General features: G+C 40.0%; 1 long non-coding RNA gene across 3 annotated transcripts in view; it reads right to left on the bottom strand.

Moving 5' to 3' along the window:
• Positions 1 to 14,149, bottom strand: part of LOC122214483 — a 47,791-nt gene that overhangs the window by 21,861 nt on the left and 11,781 nt on the right. Inside the window, exon 3 of one of the 3 annotated variants that reach the window (XR_006199901.1) lies at positions 6,326 to 6,626. The exons of the other annotated variants lie outside the window; for them this stretch is intronic. This is a non-coding gene — a long non-coding RNA (uncharacterized LOC122214483). The remainder of the gene's footprint in view (positions 1 to 6,325; positions 6,627 to 14,149) is intronic. 3 annotated transcript variants of the gene reach the window in all.

The raw sequence follows: 14,149 nt of genomic DNA, 5'->3' as shown, positions 1-14,149 counted from the left end.
AAAAAAATAAAAAATAAAATTAAAAAAAGACAGCAGTGAATTTCTTTATAATCTGTACATAAGGAAAGAAAAGTTTTCTAACTGATCCAAAAACCAGATTTAATAAAGGAAAAGACTGATAAATCTAATTATAGAAAAATAAAAACTTTTTTCATGGTTAAAAATACAAGCAAAGTAAAAGATGAAAAACTAGGAGAAAATATTTTCTGCATATATAACAGGTAAATAGCTAATAACCCTTAAATATTTGAAGATAAAGGAGACCAAAAATCCAGTAGAAAAATGAGCAAAAGATATGAACAAGAAATTAAAGACATTTTAATATGGACTTTGTTTAAAGATACCAAAAAATGTCAAATTCACTTATTATAAGAGAAATGCAAATTAAAATCACACCAAGAACCCTTCAGTTCCAATTAAGATGGGTTAAACACATTCTATTCTGTCTTCACTCTCAGAGCAAAGATAATCCTTCACTCTGACCAGAGGAACCACAGTTTGAACCATAGTTCAAAGAGCATAGAGGGAATCTCCATTTCCTTTTCTTTCCTCCCCCCTCCCTTTCTTTTCTTTTCTTTTTTCTTTTCTTTTCTTTTCTTTTCTTTTATTTTCTTTTCTTTTTTCTTTTCTTTTCTTTCTTTCTCTTTCCTTTCTTTCTTTCTTTCTTTCTTTCTTTCTTTCTTTCTTTCTTTCTTGTCTGAATTCACAACCCTGAGATCAAGACCTGAGCTGAGATTAAAGTTGGAAGCTTAACTGACTGAGCCACCCAGGCACCTCATCCATTTCTTTTATTTAAATCTCCCGATCTTCCCACCACTTGGCTGCAGAAGCAGTTATAGTCATAGGAAATGCATAGCAAAGGGGAGACTAAAGCCCTGGCTGGCCAGAGGACTAGAAAGGGGAACCCCTGTGAACTAGAGGAGAGGAGTGATCACAGAGACAAGGCTTCAGAAGGTAATCTTATAAAGTTATGAACAAATTCCTGGACTTCTCCTGTGCTGAGCACGCATCAAAATCTTTGAGAACTAAACAGGATAGGTAACTGTCAACGTATCAGCTGGACTGTGGGTGGCACACATGCAGGATAGATCTAAGGGCACCACAAAGGCAATGAAAATTAAAGTGACATTGGAAATGCAGCCCACAGAACACAGATCGGGGGTGCCCGGGTGGCTCAGTCAGTTAAGCACCCAACTTAACTCAGGTCATGATCTCAGGGTTTGTGAGTTCCATCCCCACATTGGGCTCTCTGCTCTCAGTGCAAAGCCTGCTTCGAATTCTGTCTCCCTATCTCTCTACCCCTCCCCTGCTGGCACACTCACACTTTCTGTCTCTCTCTCTCTCAAAAATAAACATTAAGAAAAATAATAATAATAAGAAGAAGGCAGATCAGAACTTGCAATCCGTACCTAACCAGGTCAATTGCCTGCTTAAAAAAAATTATCAGGACACCTAGATGGCTCAGTCGGTTAAGCGTCTGACTCCTGGGTTCTGCTCAAGTCATAATCTCGCTGTGTCACGAGTTCAGCCCTGAATCGGGTTCTGCACTGGCAGTGCGGAGCCTGTATGGCATATGCTCTCTTTCCCTTTGTCTCTCTGCCCCTCCCCCACTCACGCTATCTCTGTCTCTCTTAAAACAAATACATAAACTTTAAAAAATTGTCCATAGGGATGAAACAAGACTTAGAGTATCAGGGGTTCCTGGGTGGCTCAGTTGGTTGGGCGTCCAACTTCAGCTCAGGCCATGGTCTCGCAGTTTGTGAGTTCCAGCCCCGCGTCAGGCTCTGTGCTGACAGCTCAGAGCCTGGAGCCTGCTTTGGATTCTGTGTCTCCACCTCTCTCTGCCCCTCCCATACTCATGCTTTGTCTCTCTCTGTCTCTCAATAATAAACAAACATTAAAAAAATTTTAAAAAAAGACTTAGAGTATCATAACATAATATACAAATGGCCAGGATGCAATCCAAAATTACTTGACATACAAAGAAACACAAAAGTCTGACATATTATCATGGGAAAAGAAAAAGATACCATCCCCAAGATGACTCAAATACTGGAAATATCTGAAAAAACTTTTTCCCCCTTTTTAAAAAGATTGAGATATAATTAATATATAACAGTATATTTGTTTCAGGTACACAACATAATGATTCAATAGTTGTATATTTGTGAAATGATCACCACAGTAAGTCTAGTTAATATCCATTACCATATATGGCTACAAATTATTTTTTTCTGATGATAATAACTTAATATTTACTCTCTTAGCAACTTTCAGATATACAACAAAGTTTTATTAACTATAGTCATCATGCTGTACATTACTTGGTAATACCAAGACATATTTATTTTACAACTGGAAGTTTGCACCTTTTCACCATCTTCACCCATTTTGCCCACTTCCTACTCCCTGCCTCTGGCAACCACCAATCTGCTTTCTGTTTCTGAGTTCAGTTTTTTTTTTCCTTAAAGAGTCCACATATAAGTGAGACCATTTGGTATTTGTCTTTCTCTTATTTCACTTGCATAATGCCTTCAAGGGCATTCCATGTTGTTGCAAATGGCAAGATTTCCATCTTTTTATGACTGAATAATATTCCATTGTATATATATTCTACATTTTCTTTGTCCATTTATCCATTGACAGACGCTTAAGTTGCTTCCATGTTTTGGCTATTATAAATAATGTTACAATGAACATAAGAGTGCGTGTATCTTTTACAGTTAGTGCTATCATTTCCTTTGGTCAAATACTCAGAAGGAGAATTGCTGGATCATATGATAGTTCTATATTAATTTTTATTTTGAAAAAGAGAGAGAGTGGAGGAGGGGCAGAGGGAGAGGGAGAGAGAGAATTTCAAGGAGGCTCCATACCCAGTGTGGAGCCCAACACAGGGCTCGAACTCATGAGATCATGACCCGAGTCCAAATCAAGACTTGGACACTTAACTGGCTGAGCCAACCAGGCGCCCTTATTTTTAATTTTTGAGGAATCCCCATACTGTTTTCCCTAGTGGCTACACGAATTTACATTCCCACCAACAGTGGACAAGGGTTTCCTTTTTTCCACATTCTTGCCAACACTTTTTATTTTTTATCTTTTTGATATTAGCCATTCTACCATGTGTGAGGTGATATCTCATTATGCTTTTGATTTGCATTTTCCTGATGGGTTGTGATGGTGAGTACCTGTTCATGTACCTGCTGGCCATCTGTATGTCTTTGAAAAAATGTCTATTTAGTTCCTCTGCCCATTTATTTAAAGATTTTATTTATTTATTCTTTTAAGTAATCTGGTGGGACTTGAATTTACAACCCCAAGATCAAGAGTCAGATGCTTCACAGACTTGAGCCAGCCAGGTGCCCACCTCTGCTCATTTTTTAATCAGACTGTTTGTTTTTTGTTACTGAGTTGTATAAGTTCTTTATGTATTTTGGGTATTAACCCTCTTTAAATATATAATTTGCAAATATTTTCTCCCATTCAATAAATTGCCTTTACATTTTGTTGGTGGTTTCCTTTTGCTGGTGCAGAAGCTTTTGGTGTGATGTAGTGTTCCACTTGTTCATTTTTTGTTTTTCTTGCCTTTTTTGGTGTCAAGTCCAAAAAATCATCACCAAGACCGATGTCAAGGAGCTTACCACCTATATTTTCTTCTAGGAGTTCGATGGTTTCAGTTTCTTATAAAGTTAAACATATGTTTACCAAATAACTTAGCAATCCCACTTCTAGGCATTTATCTCTAAAACTGTACACAGATATTTATAGAAGTTTTGCTTATAATCAGAAAAAACTGCAAACAATCCAAATGTCTTTCATTAGGTGAATGGATAAGCACACAGAGGTACATCGGTACAGAGGGACACTGATGGGCAGTACCAAGAAGTGAACTATTGATGCACAGAGCAGTGTGGGTGACTCTCAAAGATACTATGCTAGATGAAAAAAGTAAGTCTCAAAAGGTTACATACTATATAATTCCATTCATATGACACTGGACAAGTCACATGAGGAATGGAGAACAGATCAGTGGTGACTAGGGTTTATAGGTGAAGAGAGTGACTAAAAAGGGGTCCCATGAGTAAATTTGGGGGAGTCATGGAATGGATTGGGAGTTCCATGTCTTCACTGTGGTCACAAGAATCTAGGGGCGCCTGGGTGGCTCAGTTGGTTAAGTGTCCGACTTCGGCTCAGGTCATGATCTCGCAGCCTGTGAGTTCAAGCCCCGCATCAGGCTCTGTGCTGACAGCTCAGAGCCTGGAGCCTGTTTCAGATTCTGTGTGTGTCTCTCTCTCTGACCCTCCCCCATTCATACTCTGTCTCTCTCTGTCTCAAAAATAAACATTAAAAAAAAAAGAATCTATACATATGTTAAAAGTGATAGAACTGCATACCAAAATGTTTTTATCACGTAGAAATTTTTTGGTGGGGCACCTGGCTGGCTCTGGCTGGCTCATGTGACTCCTCACCTTGGGGTCATGAGCTCAAGCCCCACACTGGGTGTAGACATTACTTAAATAAATAAATATGAAAAAAACCACACTGAGATACTGTTTCTTTCCTATTAGAGAAGCAATAACTTGAAAGTTTGACAAAGCATTCTGCTGGCAAGACTGTGGAGAAATAAGCACTTTCACTGGTGGTAGGTATGCAAATTACTATAACTCATTTAAGGAGAGATCTGACAATGTGTAAAGAATGACATACGGGGTGCCTGGGTGGCTTAGTTGGTTAAGTGTCTGACTCTTGATTTTGGCTTAGGTCATGATTTCATGGTTCGTGGGATTGAGCCCCATGTCAGGCTCCATGCTGACAGTGCAGAGCCTTCTTGGGATTCTCTCTGTCCTTCTCTTTCTGCCCCTCTCCTGCTTGCACAAATGCACACACTCTCTCTCTGTCTCTAAATAAATAAATATTAAAAAAAAATTAAAATGACATGTGTTTTACTTTTGACTCAGCAATCCAACTCCTAGGGATTTACTTTAAAGAAACATTTTCAGGGGTACTGGCTCAGTTGGTAGGGCATGTGACTCTTGATCTCAGGGTCATGAGTTTGAGCCCCACATTCAGAACACAGTTTACTTAAAAAAAAAAGAAAACGAAAATTTCCAATAACACAAAAATCCTTATGCATAATATGCCCTGAAGCACTATTTGTCATTGCAAACTATTGGAAACAACCAAAATGCTCATACATAGAAGAATAGTTTCGTAAACCATAGTACATGCACACAATGGAACATGACATGGCTGTAAAAAAGATTTAACATCTCTATGAACCAATAAGAAGCTATATGCAGGACACATATTATTAAGTGAACAAAGAGTAGTGCTAAAGAGTGTCCATAGTGTGAAAAGAAGGAACAGTAATAACACATAGATATATCTGCTTATTTTTAAACAGAGAAACACAGGAAGGATAAACCAGGAAATGAGACCCCTTTGGGGGGTAGGGATGGGTGGAGAGGACAGAAGCAGAGGAACAGGGTGGAAGAGGTGGGAATAGGGGTTACACTTGTCTGAATATATATTACACATAGTTTTCTCTCAGGACTGTATTCATGCTTCGCATACTCAAAAATTAATATCAACAAGGATGGAAGAAAAAAAATCCCTTAAATTTAAATAGAAGCGGAAACAATGAACTTAGTGTTATTTCAAATGAAAAACATAAACATAGCGAAATAGGGCAGGGACAACTGTTGCACACTGTGTTTTGGCCATATCCCCTCAGACTAATGACAAAAAACTGTAAACAAATATTGAGCTCTAGTTAGTAGGCTTGCTTTTGTAGTGGTATGGATTAGCCATTCTGAAGCTATTCTCTATGCATTGTAGGTCTGAGCAAGTCAATAAGTATGTTGATTACAGTGGGAGCCAGTTTGTCACTGGTGGGAAAGGGAGTTACAAATATGGAAAGGAGGAAAGCTGGAATGAACCCCGTGGTGTTGGACTAGAATTGGAAGTAATAGTGGGGATTCATGGTGTATGAGAGCAGAGCATTCGGTGGTAAGAGACTGTGACACTCCCGGACCCAAGAACAGCTTCTGAGAACCATAAATGGTAGGGCTGTGCCTGGCCCATTATTTATAGAAGCCCCACACCCTGTAGGATTGTAACATTGCCCATCTACATTATGAGATTGGCCTCACTATTACATTACAAAGATGACTTTCTGCCAATAGCACATTTTTTATTTGGAGACTTGGAATAATAATGGAAGAAACAGTCTAAGTCCTATGCATTAGTCAGGCCTCTTTCTGTTGCAAGAGAAGAAACTGAGCTCGAACTAATCGAAGCACTAAGGGGGTTTATTAGTACCTACCGTGGCCAGATTAGGAGTGGGTCTAGCTTCAGGTCCGTCTGGATCTAGGGGCTTGAATGATATCATTGCGGCTCTCTCTCTTTGTCACTCGGGCTTTCTCTGCTGGGTGGGTGTGATGGAACTGGACAGCACAAGGGTCATCTCTGGCCAGTTTAGCAAGCCCAGCAGAAAGAAAGCCTGCCTCCTAGATTCTGTCAAGAAGATCCAGGAAGGACTGTGATTGGTCCAGCTCGTGGGGTGAGAGAGATGGGGCCACCTTGACTGGTGAGCCCCAAAACCACGGGGAGTGAGGGAGGGGTTCCTGAAAGGAATCATAGGAGAGGCCAACAAAATTAATGACTCTCTATTGCTTTTCCTGCCACAGCCTCCTAGTAAAGTTCTGACTTCTGTTTATGCCCACCAGGTGGGACTAGGTAAATTCCTCAACAACAATAAAAAATAAAACTACTGTAACCACTTTGCCCATGACAAGATTCTCTGACGGCTCACCATGAGCCCTCGTGGGCAGGCTGGGCAGACCTGGGTGTGTCTTTTGGGGTCCTCCCCCACATACCTGTGCCTAGCATGGGGGCTTGCCCTCAGCACAAGCTCAGAGAGCGTTTGTTTGTTTCATGTTTACAGTACCTTCCGCACCCTCCTGCCCCCATCATCTGTCTGTCCGACAGGGCCCTCCAGAATGCACCAGTTCTCAGGCAGTGAATGCCCAAGACAGAAACCTGAACGTACCTGCCTCGGAACTCTTCCCAGGTCAGTTTCCAAACCCAAGCTCAGAGGATGGTCTAACTTGCTGTAGGTATTTTATGTTTAATTTACCAATAGATGAATAAGTAATAGTCATCACTAAAAAATCTTCCTAGCTGAAATTTCAGCCATTGTTACCTTTGGTAGAGGAACTTTGAGACCCTAACATCCCATCCTTCTGTGAGCTGCCACACCTATGTCCTTTTTGAAGCCCAGAGGATTTAGGTAGCCTCACAGGGGGCTGAGAGAGAATAACTCCAGGTATCTTCCAGAAGTTTATCCTGAACTCTCTGCCCCCTGAATTATTCATCAAAAGCCAGTGCTTTGGAATAGGGACTCTCCAACATGAGTGTACATGAGAATCTCAAGTACATATTTAAAATGCAGATTCCTTGGACCCTACCGCTGGAGGCTCCGAGGAACAGAGGCTGATGAGGAGCCGAGGGAAGAGCTATCTGAGCACAAGGAACAAGTGCAAAGGCCCTGAGGCAGGAAAGAGTGTTCCAGGAACTAGCAATAAAGTGAGAAAAAGACTGAGAGGCAGGAGATGAAGAAGCAAGGACCACAACAGGCAGGGCCTTGAGGCTGGGATAAGGAGATTGGGTTTTTATCTAAGCACAGCTAGGAGCCACTGAAGGTTTTAAGTGGGTAGAACTCCAAATCAGATTGTCACTTTAAGAAAATCACTCTGGCTGCTGTGTACAGAATGGATGATTGTAAAGCAAGAAGGTAGGCAGAGGGACAAGACAGGAGTCTTCTGGAGGGTGAGATGTGAGGATTCTGAGTACTAACCTCAGTCCTGGTGCATTCTTTTGTTTCTGCTTGCATCCCCTTCTGTTCCACTTATTTTATCCCCTACTCACCCCTACTACTTCAAGATGAGAGTGTTCTTTTTTTTTTTTTTTAAGTTTATTTATTTATTTTGAGAGAGAGAGAGACAGAGTGAGCAAGAGAGAGCGCACGTGTTTGCAAAAGGTGGGGAGGGGCAGAAAGAAAAGGAGAAGGATAGAATCCCAAGCAGGCCCCTCGCTGCCATCACGGAGCTCAAACTCACAAACCCTAAGATCATGATCTGAGCCGAAACCAAGAGTCAGACACACAACTGACCGAGCCACCCAGGCACCCTGAAAATGTTATTTTTATTATGAAAACAATATATTCTCAATATTTAAAATGCAAACAATACAGACAAGTAAAAAAAAGAAATTAATCATTGGCAATCTCACCGCCATGAGATGTTACCATCCCTCCAGACATTCTCTACATGAGTACACATGCATTTTGCCCAAGTAGAATCATACCACACATGCTACTTTATAATGTGTTTTTCTTACTGGATGAAGTATGATTCCAGGTGCATAGATGATGTGCATTTGATGAGGGGAAGTTGAATCTCACTCAACCAGGTTTCTTTGCTGTTTGTGCAAATTTCCTCAAAGAGAGGTTTTCAAAAGGTATAACTTTGAGTCTATAAAGTTAGAAAACACAAGAAATTTTCCTAAAAAGCGGGAGAGGGCCTAGGGGGTTTAAAAATTAAAAACCAGAAAATATACTCCAAACAGAGGAGCTACAAAACGAGTGTAGTAATTTCCTCCCAGAAGGGAATGTGACGCCTGGACAAAATTCCGTTGTTTATTTTGCATGGTCTTAACTCAAGCTACACAAAAAACCAGAGAGCAATGGCAGGAAGTGCCTTTTTGTGTCCGGGCAGGGATGGGGCTCCCCAAGTGAAGCCTCTGGATATCTCAGGATTAGCCAAGAATCCTCAGAGCAACTCGCCCAAAACACTAATTGTATTTGTGTCTGTGTCTTTGATTAGTGGCTTAGTCAGCTTTTTTGCTCATTATCATTTTAACCTTTTTTAAAAATTACTATTAAAGTAATAAGGCTAAGGCTCTAGTTTTATTTTTTATTTCCCCCCAGAGGAAAATAATTTAAATACAAACTTGAAGGTATTTTATATACTCTTTATCTCTGGTAATGCATTTAACAACCTTGATGTGGGAATGTTGGTTTTTTCCACCTTCATTATCAAATGGTTTAAACAGAAAGCAAAGGCCTCGGGATACCTGGACCCTGTCCTTAGCCATTAGTTGCTTTCCTCAGGTTGAATATCCATCCTACAGCTCAGCAAAGAAAAAAAAATCAAAGTAGACCGTGCATATTAGGGTTTTCATTCAGTGATCTAATGTGATAGAGCTGAATTAGCTGAATATTAACTATAGAATACAGGTAATAGGTATATGGTGTTCACTGTAAATCCAGATTCTAAGTTATTGTGTTACTTATATTACTTGCTTTCATTAGCTGACAGCAAGCCTTAGTGGCAGACAACTTTCAGAAAAGGATTCTTACATTTAATGGGAGAGGGAGAGGTAGAAACTCTCAGTCATTTCTGGAATTTTTTCTAGGAAGGGCAGATACTGAGTATTTGAGTGTGTCACCTGTTTCCACAATAGGTTGTAGTCTCTTTCTGAGGATTTTGAGATTTAGTTAATGTAGTCAATGCTTTGTTTATTTGTTTAATTTTTTTTAATGTTTATTTTATTTTTGAGAGAGAGACAGAGTGTGAGCGGGGGGAGGGGCAGAGAGAGAGGGAGACATAGAATCTGAAGCAGGCTCCAGGCTCTGAGCTGTCAGCACAGAGCCCAATGCGGGGCTCAAACTCACCGACCACATAAGATCATGACCTGAGCTGAAGTCTGCTGCTTAACCAACTGAACCACCCAGGCGCCCTTTGTTTGTCTTAATTTTAAAGAATATTATATAAATAACACATGAATACATTAACACTGAAAAACTGAACACATTGCAGATTAAATTTCCTTTTGAAACCCTCTCTCCACCCCAAATCTCCAGTCTTCTCTTTCCAGCCCCTGCCAAATTAAATCACTTTTTTGATTTGATATACATGCTTCCAAGCTTTCATATATATATGCACATATATATGTGGTATCCAATATATGCGGTATTGTTATCTCCAATATATGTATTGTTTTATTTGTTGATTTTTCATAAATGTTATTAATCCATATTTATCATTCTATAACTAGCTTTCTCTCCCCCCCACCCCATCAACATGTCTTAGAGCTTTTTTTCTAAGTTCTCCATAACTCTACCTTATTAAAATGAACAACCCTGATGAATTGTATAGTGTGCCAAGTTGGCTATTCCATGCATGTTTTCAGCTATTTCTCTATTCATAGACATTAAGGTTGTTTCTGACTACTTTTTTCTTTTCACCATTAAAAACATGACAGAAAGCAAGTTTGTATATACCTACCAATATGCGAATATGACTTTTTTCCCCAAGGTTAAATATTCATAAAGCAGAATGGCCTTGCAGAAGAAATGAGAAATTCTACATATGTTTTGTTTTAATAGAAATGGCCAGTTTTCCCCACAACATTACTTTTAGTGGTCAACTCCAGAAAGAAAAAAAAAAAAAAAAAAAAAAAAAAAAATATATATATATATATATATATATATATATATATATATATATTTAATGCTTACTTAGTTTTGAGAGAGGGAAAGGGGCAGAGAGAGGGGGGACAGAGAATCTCAAGTGGGATCCGTGCTGACAACACAGAGCCCAATGTGGGACTTGAACTCACAAACTGTGAGATCATGACCTGAACTGAAGTCAGGCACTTAACCCATTGAGCCACCCAGGTGCCCCAATATTTCTTTTTATTAAGCTTCAGAATGGGCTCACCCTGGGCTCCAAACAAAACAGGGACAGGAGGACTATGAACTGAGTCTTTGGCTTCTAAGAAGGCTTATGACTCATCTATGAACCCTCATATATCAACTGGCAAAAGGAAGGCTAAACCACATGCTAAATATTAGATTAAAAAAAAGATTAGTTGAAGGTGGGTATACAGAGATGGGACATAAAGAAGGAGGGAATGGGAACAAGTAGTGGGAATGAGGTGGCCACACTCATTCTGAGTATATCTAAGCCCTTTTATGTAGTTGTGATTCTTAGAACCAGTTTACATATTCCCAGAATAAATAAACCACTCAAATCAACCAGGATGAGAAGAAAACCCAACAAGGAACACCAACAATAAGAAATCTAAGTGTATTACAAGCAAATAATATAACCACACTGGAGGAGATGGGGAAGAGAACACCTAATGGAAGTAACTGAAAAATGATATTTCGATACTATAAGACAAAAGGTGGAAGGACTGTACACAGAGATTGTAGTTTAGTCGGTAAATTTGTTCCTCTCTATGGGTCTCACAGGGGAATGAGTTAGCAATTCTGAAACTGTTTTATGTGCAGACTAGTCTGGGTCCAATTAGGAGACAGAAACCACAGTAATTTGAACAGGGAAAATTTAATAAAAAGAATTATTAACTATAGCAAGGGATTGGAGAAATGAGTGATTGGCTAGTAAGAAGCAGAGAGAACTCTAGAGAATATAGGAATAGCATATCTAAGGAGCAGCTACTTCCCTGGGCTTAGAGAGACAACCCAAGGAAAAGTCTCCTTCCTCCAGGGCAGAGACTCAGACCCAGTTGGAGAGGGGACAGCCGTGGCTCAGTAAATGGCAGAGAAGTCACTGTGGTCCCATGCTATCAGAACTTGCCAGAAACCCACTCGCTATGGTGCCAGGAAAACTGTTCATGGGAAGGTGTCTCACTGGAGGCACTCAACTATGAAACCGTCCAAAAAGGGCGCCAGGGGGAAGCTGCCAGGCACTAGTGTTTCTGGATGCTGCATACTGCAGGAGCCGGCAGCTAGAATCTGGTATTGGAGAAGTTGTCTACACAGCAGGAACTGGACATTGGAGAAGCTGCCTACACTGCAGATGCTGGAGGAGCAGCCCATACTGCGGGAGCCTACCAGAAGGAACACACCAGACCATGCCTTCCTCCTTTTTCCTGCAATGTCTCTCCATCGCTCTCTCCTGACAAAATTCAACATGGTGCCATATTTAAATGAACCAGCTCCATTTTTGCATATCAGATAATGAAGGATGAATTTGAATTTGAGATACAATAAATTGATAACTGGCTGAGTTCACGCTTTTGTCAACTCATGTTTCATATGCTACCTTTTACACACATTTGAACTCTCATGTAACAAAACCTCTCTATAATTCCACCTAACAAGATACACCTTTTTATGTGAGAAATGAAGATTTTTAGGGTGCTTAGGTGGCTCAGTCAGTTGGGCGTCCAACTTAGGCTCAGGTCATGATCTCACGGTTGATGAGTTGAATACCCACATTGGGCTTGCTGCTGTCCCCCACCCCGCCCCCGCCCTTTCCCTGCTCACACACTCTCTTTCAAGAATAAATAAAACATTAAAAAAAAAAAAAAGAAATGAAGAAATTTTCATCCTCTCCCCCTAATGAGGAAACAGTCCCAATAGTTATTGTATCCATCATTGACTATGTTAATTAACCCTTAAATTCAACCACAGTCTCATGGAATATTCTGTTACCTAAAATCTAAACTGTAAAGTTAGCTTCAGCAATCTGTACATAAAATAAAATGGGAAGAAGAAGAAAGAAGAAAGTGGTTAGCATATACAAATAAACATATATGTATGACAAGCAAATAAAATGTGGTTTCTATAATTGGTCATAAGTCTATAACTGGTATCTATGACTTTCTTCTTTACTACCACTCACTATTTCCCTCACCCTCAGGCAGAACCTCAGCTGGTTGGGGTGACCCAAACCTTAATTCTCAAAGACTCTAGGTACTTAATTGTACCTGCTTTTCTTGGTTGTTTTGGTTTTCCATTAACCTTTACTATTAGACATGAAAGTCCTAATACCCTGGAGAACCCCTGAATATACATGGATAAAGAAACAAATATAGGTATATATATGTGTATGCTAGTGCACGTGGATATATTTCCTAGCTGTGTTTGATGACACAGCCTACAAGCAAAGACACCCCAGCAGCAATGAGCACATTTAGTGTCCAGATACTGGTTTCAAAAGGTGATTCTCTGATAAAAAGAGCCAGAAATTTTCAAAGAAATTATTGGATCTAGCTAGCACTGGAACAGGGAAAATACAAGGTGATCCCAGGGCATTTTGTGTGCCAGGAAGTAGGACATGCTCAAAAAATTATGGGGGCATGTTGAAAGAATACAGGACCCATCTTGAAGGGGCTCTTAGTGGCCAAAGCTGGAACAATTTGAGAAAGAAAGAAAGAAAGAAAGAAAGAAAGAAAGAAAGAAAGAGGTATTAGAACAAAACCCACAAAACATTCATTAGTCCATGCTTAGATAAATAATTAACTGAATAAATAAATTAATGGGAGGAAGGGGCATCTCCTTATAGGAGAATTTCAATTAACAAATGTAGAAGGAATAAGGGAAATAGAAAAATCAGCATTAGAACATCCCAAAAATGATTGTTGGATGCAAGATCCACTCATGGATGCTACAATTAGCTAGCAGAAGTTGAGGATAACAGGATATTTGTGTCATCTAAAAGTATCACCACCAAGAAATTAAGTACAAAGACAAGATAGTAATGTTACAGTGGAGACATCTGGAAGACACCATCTTAACCAAGTGATCAAAAGTAAAACAAGAGGGGAGCCTGGCTGACTCAGCTGGAAGAGCATGAGACTCTTGATCTTGGGGTTGTAAGTTCAAGCCCCACACTGGGTGTGGAGACTACTTAAATAAATAAAATATTTAAAAAGAAAAAAGAAGTAAAATAAGAAGGGTGCCGGGCTGGTTCAATCAGTAGAGCATGCAACTCTTGATCTTGGAGATATGAGTTCAGTCCCCACATTCGGTTGTAGCACTTACTTAAAAAAAGTAAAGGGGCGCCTGGGTGGCTCAGTTGGTTAAGCTTCCCACTTTGACTCAGGTCATGATCTTGAGGTTCATGGGTTTGAGCCCTGCGTTGGGCTCTGTGCTGACAGCTCAGAGCCTGGAGCCTGCTTTGGATTCTGTGTCTCCCTTTCTCTCTGCTCCTCCCCTGCTCATGCTCTGTCTGTCTGTCTGTCTCTCTCTCTCTCAAAAATAAATAAATATGAGGAAAAAAAGAAAATAAGGGGCACCTGGGTGACTCAGTTGGTTAAGTGTCTGACTTCAGGT

The sequence above is a fragment of the Panthera leo genome, chromosome A2 (assembly GCF_018350215.1).
Source record: "Panthera leo isolate Ple1 chromosome A2, P.leo_Ple1_pat1.1, whole genome shotgun sequence".
Taxonomy (NCBI): Eukaryota; Metazoa; Chordata; class Mammalia; order Carnivora; family Felidae; genus Panthera; species Panthera leo.
Note: the sequence above shows the minus strand (reverse complement) of the source record. Positions and strands in the feature narration are given on the sequence as shown.